Here is a 9,561-nt window from a genome sequence, read left to right on the forward strand (position 1 = left end):
TGAATTTGTTGTTAAGCAGGCTCAAATCACAGGGGAAGCTGCTTGTTGACTGACAGAACATAGTGCTGGAAGGAATTTATTAAGCAGTAAACTAATCCCAAGCAAGACTAAAAGGGCCTCATTATATTAAAATGAAGTGTCAAAATTAAGAATCAGAATAGACTTTAGAACATCTAAATGTAAAAGCTAACAGGTATTCTAAGTGGTTCAACTCACCTTGACTTTTGGGGGGTAACTTTTTGAAGGACCCTCAATGTTCAGAACTTTTTACCCAGAGATTCCACCATCCCATGGATTCAGCTTATATATCCCAGAGAATCCACAGACAAGTAGGAATCTCTCTTCTAGGAGGCAAGTCTAGCTAAAGAAGAAGAGATTTGGCATTTGGAAATGAGGTGAGACCCTCCCTAGCAGCACCTCCCCGTGGGGGCATCCCCATTCCTCCTCAGAGCTTCCCTTGGGCATCCTCAATTCTCCTAAGAATGTGACTTGGGGAGCACGCCCATCCCTCTTGTGGGAGGCAGCCTTGGGGTGCTTTACAGGCATCAGGACCATTGGCTTTACAAGCATCCTAGGTGGCTTTGTCAACGTGCTAACTTTGATGCCTGAGGTGATGCATACTTGGTATATTAGCAATCTTTAAAGTGGTAGATATGGAAATTTGGGGGATAGAAGGGAAAAAGGGATATAGAAACCCAAACTGACAATATCTACTACGTTCCAGGCATTGTTAGAGATTTGAACAAAGAGTACAACGAAATGCGTCAAAGTTCTAGTGTATAATCAAGGCAGTTATACTTTCCCAAGAATCCCTTAGGTATCTAGATGATTTAATTTGTATGTAGAAAGTGATTTCATGGAGCACACTAAAAAGAGCAGCAGATAGAGGCAGGGGACCAGTGGGCACCCTTATTCAGGATCTAACTAGTTGGATGACTCTGAGCCACTTGCTCACTCTTGATCTCAGTTTCATCACCTGTAAATGAAATTGGTTTTATTGGGTTATTTCTAACAATCCTTTTTTAGATGAAACTTTTTACAGTATTCTTATATGGAGTTTTTTAAATAAATTCCATTTGTATATAAAAGTGTGAGTGTTAAACCTTTATTAAAAAAATTACTGTGTACTTTCAACATGTCAAGGGCTATGCCTACTGAGGCAAAGTGAATAAAAAGATAGATAAGCAATGATTCCCACCTTCAGGAAACTTACATTCTGGTTGAACTTAAACAAATAGTGGAGCCTGGGCAGAGAAATGGAGGAACAGAGAGAATTTGGAAGGGAGGTGGTGATGAAGAAAAACAAAAGAGGTGGCTTTATGCAACTGAATTCAAGAAAAAAATCTAAATTTTCCATCTATATAGATATTTACGCCTATTATTGTGGTCTTTAATATGACCAGAGGAAGGCATTGTCATTCTTTTGAAATAATACATTTGTAATGGTGTCCTTAAAAAATATAATGTGAAAGGAAGCCAAAGTTTTCCCTTTAGTTGATTAAGCTATTGTATAGGTTTGAGATGGTGAATTAAATCAGTGCATTGATATCTTCTCCATCATCACTTGGACTTGGAACCCCTAGGAGTTCCAGAAAGCAGGAGTCCTTCGAGAACTTTGACAGCAGCCCCAGGTTCCAGTAGCCATTTGGTGCAAGCAAGGAGGGTTCCCAAGCTGTGATGGACTTGACCACTGATGCCTTGTAGTGTCGCAGGAATGTCCTTGGTGGCAGGAAACCTCCCAAAGTGGCTCAGAACTTTCAGAGATGACCTGTGTGAGTTAAGGCAAATTTCTTAAACTTTGGAGGCCCCAACTGCCTCCTCTTTAAAATGAGGCTTTTGGAATACTTCTGGGATGCCTTTTTCCTTTCCAGATTCTGAACTTCACCCTGACAAGGTTAATGTTGACTAGTTAGCATTAATTTCTTTTTATTCTCCCACCTCTCCCATCCTTTATTTCTACCACTTCCCTTAAAAGTTTGCCTTTACTCAGTTATCCAAATTTATGCAATTTCACCTCCAAAATACCCTCATTGCCAAGGAAAAACAAAAACAAGTCCCTGGGTTTTGGAGAACTTCTCCACAGGAGGACTATTGCTCCCCAGGGAAGACCACCTGTCCTCACCCCCTTTCTCTCCTCTGAGGCTGATGTGCTGCTCTGTGGCTGTAGCTCCCCTTCAGACAGTAAAGGGATGTGCTTTGTGTTCACTGTAGCTGGAGACTTTAATGTAACAAGTGTCTTTTTCCTAAGTGCCAATCATTGTCCTAGATTTTCTGTGCTATCTCACTTTAATATCTCTTCCGCTCCAATTCTGGTTTCTTTAGGGAATAACTGAAAACTTGTTAATAACTAACTTGGAGGAATCCTCAGAAGAAAGATGCTTTTGGTTTGGTTGTCCATTGAGTATCTGCTCTGAGACCTGGGGCCTATGGTACAAGGTGGCTGCCTCATCCTGCTGGTGGAATTTGATGCAACTGAGTTACTCTAATCCAGACACTGGTTGGATCCTACTTGGGTCAGAGCATTCCTCTGGCGTCTCCTCTGGGTATGGTTTACAGATAACGTCTCAAGCTTGGAGAATAGGGGACAGGGTTTGTAGTTTTGGATAAACCTAAAAATAACATGACACAAAACACACATAAGTCTATTAAGCAATATATAATTCTTAATATATTAGTGTATAAGTACCCCAGTATTGAAAATCAGAACCCTTTCATGAATGCTTTATAAATTTATTTGCATACAGTATAGAAGTATGAAAATAACAGCCTTAGTCAATATACCAGTAAAGAAAGTGTATGTCATACATACCCCCTCCATCCTTCCTGCTCCCTTCACCCATCCTTTCTTCCTTCCTTCCTGCCTCCCTTTCTTCCCTTTCTTGCATTTGTAAGGAGAAGATGGAAAAAATTAAGATTGGTAATGAGATTTTGATGGAGTTTCCTTTTGTAAAATTTGAAGTAATGTTTGTTTTAGTTTTTCCTTTCTAATTGTTGGTGAATATGTGCAAAATTTTTCATTAAAATTCCTGCTCAGATTCTTGTCTTATTAATACCTTTCGTGTTTTACATTCATATTTAACATGTAAATAAATATATAAGATATCCTTTCTACATGATGAAAATCATCATTACCGGCTCACTGCTTCAGACACACAAAAAAGGATTCGGTTCAAAACAGGAGTCTGTACATAATTTAAATATATTGAAGGATATTTAAGAGTTTTGAGTTTTAAAAAATATTCTTTTCCCCTGGGATGGGAGGTAGGGTCCAGGGTTAGTCTGGGGTGAGGGGTATTTCCATGGGTTCAGGTGTAGACATAAGGAGGTTAACATATACCTGAATTGGTCAAAATTTGATATCTAAAATAAAGATACTAAATTTTCAATGTTTTACATATTCTTTGACCCTAGTAAATCTTAGTCTAAGAACATATCAAATTATGTTTATTTTTGCCTTGTTTGTAATATAAAAACTCAGAAACTACCTAAACTAATAATAGGCGAGTTGTTGAGTACATTATTTTGAATCCATACAATAAAATGCTATATAGTTACTTAAAAGAATAAGCTAGATCTACATGCACAGTCTGGAATGATTTTCAAGATGTGCTAAGTGAAAAAAAGCTGCATTAACATTTGTATAACTACATATACACATTCACACACACTGATGGAAAATTTCTAGAAATTCAAATAAAAAACTTAGCAGTGGAAGCCTCTGGCAGGAGAACTTCGAGCATGGGATGGGAACAAGACTATCTGTTCATGTATATACTTTAGAATTGTTCAGCTTTTCTCCTCATAAGTTTATTACATACACAGTGGAAAAATTATGTATATTTATTACTGCATGATGTTTAAATTAAAGTTGAGAGGAAAATTAGAAAGTAAAAGAAGAAAGAGTTCTGTTTTTTAATTGCTTCATTAGCTTCTTCCTTCAATCATATTGAATTTCTCCCGTGTGCCTTTAACACAGGTGGGGAGGCCATCATGCCCTGGAAGAAAGAGTCCAGGAAGTGAGGAGATAGATAGCCCAGCTCTCCTGCTTGAGTAACTTTGGGCCAATCATGTCTCAGAGCACCAGTTTCCTCATGTACAAAACGAGAGGCTTAGTCAAGCTCAAAGTTCCTTCCAGCTTTCATATACGTTTCAAAGTTTTCATAAGAAAACTTTTTGGCCTGTTGCCTGCCCAACTATTTGAGACCTTTCTCCATAAACTAAATGTACATATTTGACTGTATGTATTTTATTGCTTTGAACACTTTAACTAAATTTTCTCTTTTAGAATTGGTCAATTTGGTTTAATTTTTCAAATTAATTAAATATGCACAATTTATATTTATTCAAATAGTGTTTAAGGAAACCACACATCATGGACTTTTAAAATTAAAGTATGCTATAATACCATTTATTCATAAAACAGTAGAAAACAGTTTGTATTAAGATGTGTAGTTTGTGCAGTAATACAAGCAACTAATGCTTCAGTTTCAATATGATTTATACCTTTCTTAGTTTTTCAGGAGAAAAAAAAAAAAGACTTTCATTTCCCTTTCCCATTATGCCACTTGCCAACTGTGTCCAGCCAGATGAAAGAACTCAGTCATTCACAAAAGTGTAGATGTGTTCTCGTAAAAGGAGATGCTGCAGTAATACAGAGGTCTAAAGAATGCCTTGATTTAGAAAAGGTCATTACATTTAAGGAAAAAGTTGTTTTCCATGTGATAGAAATAGAGTATATTTCCATGTCTTTCAGACTAGTCTTCTTGCTTTTTCAATGAAATGAAAACAATTTTAATTTGGTTTTTAGTTTGATTTGGAAAATATAAGTATTAGTTATTTTAATTATTTAGTAATTTTTATTTTCTATTTTTCTAGACTTTTATTGTGTTTGGAGTAAAGAACAATCTTTAAGTTAAAACAAAAGGGATAAACACAAAACAGATCGGAATTTGTATGATAGGAGTTTTTTTTTTTTAAACAATCTTATTGAGGCATAATTGACACACAATTGACTGCACATATTTGGTGTACAACTTGATAAGTTTGATACTCTTGTGAAACCATCACCACATTCAAGATAATGAACATATCTATCATCCCCCAATTTTTTCCTGTGCCTTTGTAGTCCCTCCCTCTACCCCTCTCTCCATTCTGAAACAACCACTTATCTGCTTTTTATGTATGATAGGAGTTTTGAATGACATTCTAAATTTTTCTCTACAAATCCCTTTTAATTTTTAAAAAAATTATTAATCATTTAAAAATAATCCAATGGCTAATAATAAAGTAATTGAAAAATAGTATCTTCTTTTTCATTAATATGTTGCCCCTGAGTGTCTCTGTGAGTGCATGAGAGAGACAGAGGGCAAACCCTTCTCAAACTTGAAGACAAATGTATATAAAAACTATATACTGCTGTGGCCTCTCCCGCTGCGGAGCACAGGCTCCGGACGCGCAGGCTCAGCGGCCATGGCTCACAGGCCCAGCCGCTCCGCGGCATGTGGATCCTCCTGGACTGGGGCACGAACCCGTGTCCCCTGCATCGGCAGGCAGACTCTCAACCACTGCGCCACCAGGGAAGCCCTATAAAAACTTTTAATGGTATTTGTGTCAAAAACAGTCAGTTGGAGAATATAGCCTACTTAAAATGTCTCCTTTAACTTAAATCTTTTTAAAAATAGGTCAAATACATTTATTGAATTAATTGGCAACAATATGTAATTTCTAAAAATTTAGTTTGTGTATTTTATGTGAAGAGAGAAGGGAAAGCAGGAAGAAAAAAATGAGGATCAAACTTTTTTCAAGGAACACTGACCTTGTAACCTAAATCCCTGCGTTCAAATTCCAGATGCTAGCCTTACTGAGTGTAATACTTTGGGCAAGTTATTTAGCATTTTTGACTTTTTAAGTCTCTTAAATGTGAACTTAAAATGAGGTGCCTTTATGTTCTAAAATTTCTAAGGTTTACTCACTACACACGCAGATGGATTAGCTTTCATATGTAATTAGTCGCTTAGTTCAGGGCACAAATGTCAAGTCACTTCTTTCTCAGAACATTCCTATTAGGAGAGGATTCATTATGCCCACTTTAATGGCAAGGAAATTGAGGTTTACAGAAGTTAAAACAAATAGAGTTAAAATTCAACCCTAGCTTTTTTAATGACAGTTTTTTATTGTTTTTATATGTTTCAAATGCACTGTGTTTAAATCCATCTTTGATCATTCTAAGCATGAGTTAGAAAAAGTCTTTTTAAATTATTATACAAAACATAAAAATATCTATTTCAAAATGTTAAAGCAATCTACGTAATATATTTATTTATATGAGGTTCCAGTGTATAGAGGAAACATTATTTCAGTTTAAGTTCATTCGCAGTGGGTGAATCTGACACTTTAAACTTCAGAAGTTTTGTTCTGAAACGCAGTGTAACCGTAATGATGAACAGTGCAGAATCTGGCACCATTCATTGTGGTTCACTTATTAGCTCTGGGATCCTAAGTCAGTTAATCTCTCTGGCCTGCACTGTACTTATTTATAAGATGAAGATGTTTAAAATATCTGCCTCATAAGGTTGTTGAGAAGACCAAATGAGTTTTGTTTGTAAAACGCTTAGAACGGTGCATGAAAGGTAGTAAGCATCATGTGTGTATCAACTGGTATTATTTGCTTACAGTTATAAAAATTATTTCATGGAGTTGTAACTATTTTGGGCATAGTCCTGTTGGATGTTTTAAACATTTAAGAGAAATATAGTTTTTTATTTTATTTTTAAACTATAGCACACATACAGAGAAATACCCAACATATAAACATACAGAATGGTTCACTAATTTTAAGTGAACCAATGTATAACAATTACCCAAGCCAAGAAATAGAACATTATTACATTATTGCCACCTCAGAAATCCCATCAAGCCTCCTCCATTCTTTCATTCACTATTATATAGTGAGACTTACTAGGTTGTTGCATATGGCTCTAATTTAATTTCATTATTGCATAGTGTCTAATTATTTGAATATGCAACAATTTATTCACCCATTCTACTGTGGAAAAACATTTCAGTTGTATCTAGTTGTTAATATTATGAATAATACTGGCCTGAGCATTCTTTTGATACACCTGTACATGTATTTCTGCTGAGCATACACCTAGGAATTAGTTGCTGGGCCACAGAGAATGTTTATGTTCTACCTCAGTAGAAAATTCAAAACTGCTCAAGGTGGTTAAAATAATTTACACTCCCACCAACAATGTATGTATGATAATTCCCTTCCTCACTAACCTTATTTACATATTAGCATTTAGGAGGTGTGTAGTGGTAGCTTATGGTGGTTTTAATTTGCATTTTCCTGATTATTGACAAGTTTGAGCACTTTTGCACATATATATTGGCCATGTAAATATCCTCTTTGTGAAGTGTCTAAACAAGTCATTTATATATTAATTTATAGGAATTTTTGATATATTTTGATATCTTTGATTGCTATATATGTTATCTCCCATTCGTAAAATCTCCTGTTCTCTTCTTCAAGATTATTTTGTTCATTCTTCATTCTCTACATTGCCATATAAATTTTAGAATTAACTTAAGATTCTTACCTAAAAATGAAATTTTGGTTATTGATCAGTTTGGGAAGATTTGACATCTTTCCTGAGTCTTTCAATTCATGAACATAGTATATCCCTCCATTTATTTAGGTCTTTGTTAATTTCTCTCAGTAATATCTTCTAGCTTGCTTTGTGGTCATTTTACACATCCTTGCTAGATATATTACTAAACACTTAGTATTTTGATGCTATTCTAAATATTATCTCTTCAATTTCAATTTTTACTTTCTGTTACTAATATATAGAAAAGGAGTTAATTGTTGGTATGTCAATTTGTTATCAGCAGCCTTACTAAACTCACTTGGGAATTCTCATATTTTATCTGTAGATTCTTTTGATATTCTGTGTAGGCAATCATGCTCTCCAAGAATAATGGTAGGCATATATATTCTTTTTTAATACTGATAGTTTTGTCTTATTGTACTGGCTAGGATCTTCAGTAAATTGTTGAAGAGGTAACAGTGGGTAATGTATTATTTTCAATTGTAGAAGGAAAGCTTTCAACATTCTGTCATTCAGTATTATATTCTCTATAATATTGAGAAGTTTTCTTCTATTTCTAGTTTGCTAAGAGTTATCATGAATAAATATTTGATTTATCAAATGTTCTTTCTGATATCTACCATGTGATTTTTCTCTATTTTTCTGTTGTGGTGGTGACTGATTTTACAATGTCAAATCAAACTTGAAGTCCTGGAGTAATCCCAATTTGGTCATGGTGTGTTATGCTTTTTTTTTTTAATCCATTATTACCTTGTTTCTGGATTGCTAATAATTTTTAGGATTTTGCAACTATGTTCATAAAAAAGATTAGCCTAAAATTATTCTTTCTGGTAACAAGCAGGTTCCATTGACCTCATAAAAATAGTTAGAAAATATTACCCTTTAAAAATTTGGAGGGAGATTTATATAGATTCATGTTATTTCTTCCTTAAATATTTGTTAGAAATTGTAAACAAATCCATCTGGTCCTGGAATATTTTGTGGGCAAGATTTTAATTACAGTTTTAATTTCACTAATTTTTATGGGTTATTCAGGTTTTCTACTTTTATTTTCAGTTTTGGTAAGTTGTGTATTTCTAGGTCAACTATCTTATCAAAATTTTGTAATTAGCATGAAGTTGTTCATAATTCCCTGCTTTAATATTAGTCTAACTTTTTATTTTTACTATTAGTTTACTGTGCCATTTCTGTTTTTATTGTTTTTCTCTAATAGTTTTGATAGGATTATCAACTTTATTAGCTATTTCAAGTAAACAACTTTTGACTTTTAAAATCCTCTTTATTTATGTGTATTTATTGTCTATATTTATTCATTTTAGTCTTTTATTATTTCCTTTTTTCTTCTTTTCTGAGCTTGTTTTTTCTATTTTCTCAGGTTTTTTATTTTTTTGGCTCATAACATTTCAGTTTTTCTTCTTTTTGAATAAATACATTTAAACCAATAAATTTTTGTCTAACAGAGTTGCATCCCCAAATTTAGAGTTTCCATCATCAGGTAGCTCAAAACAATTTCAACTGTAATTTCTTTTTGGACTTAGATTATTTAGAAATGCATTTATTAATTTTCAAACATATTGAGATTTTCTAGTTATCTTTTTGTCATTGTTTCCTAGTATAATTCTATAGATCATAATTGATCATACATGATTTAGATCTTTGAAATTTGTTGTATCTTATTTGTATGACTCAACATATTGCCAACTTCTATATATGTTTCAAATACATTTGAAATGAGTTTGGATTCTGTGGTTGTTAGGTACAGCGCTCTATACAAGTCAATTAGAAAATTATTAATTGAATAATTCAAATCTAATAGTTGGTTCTCAGGAAGCAAAAAAATCAATACATATCACAATGGTCTATGGCCTTCCAAAGAGGGCCATATGTATATAATCTGTACATAAACAGATATACAGTATATAGGGTATTAAACTCTTTTGGAAGGAAG

This window comes from Hyperoodon ampullatus (genome assembly GCF_949752795.1).
Source record: "Hyperoodon ampullatus genome assembly, chromosome: 12".
Taxonomy (NCBI): domain Eukaryota; kingdom Metazoa; phylum Chordata; class Mammalia; order Artiodactyla; family Ziphiidae; genus Hyperoodon; species Hyperoodon ampullatus.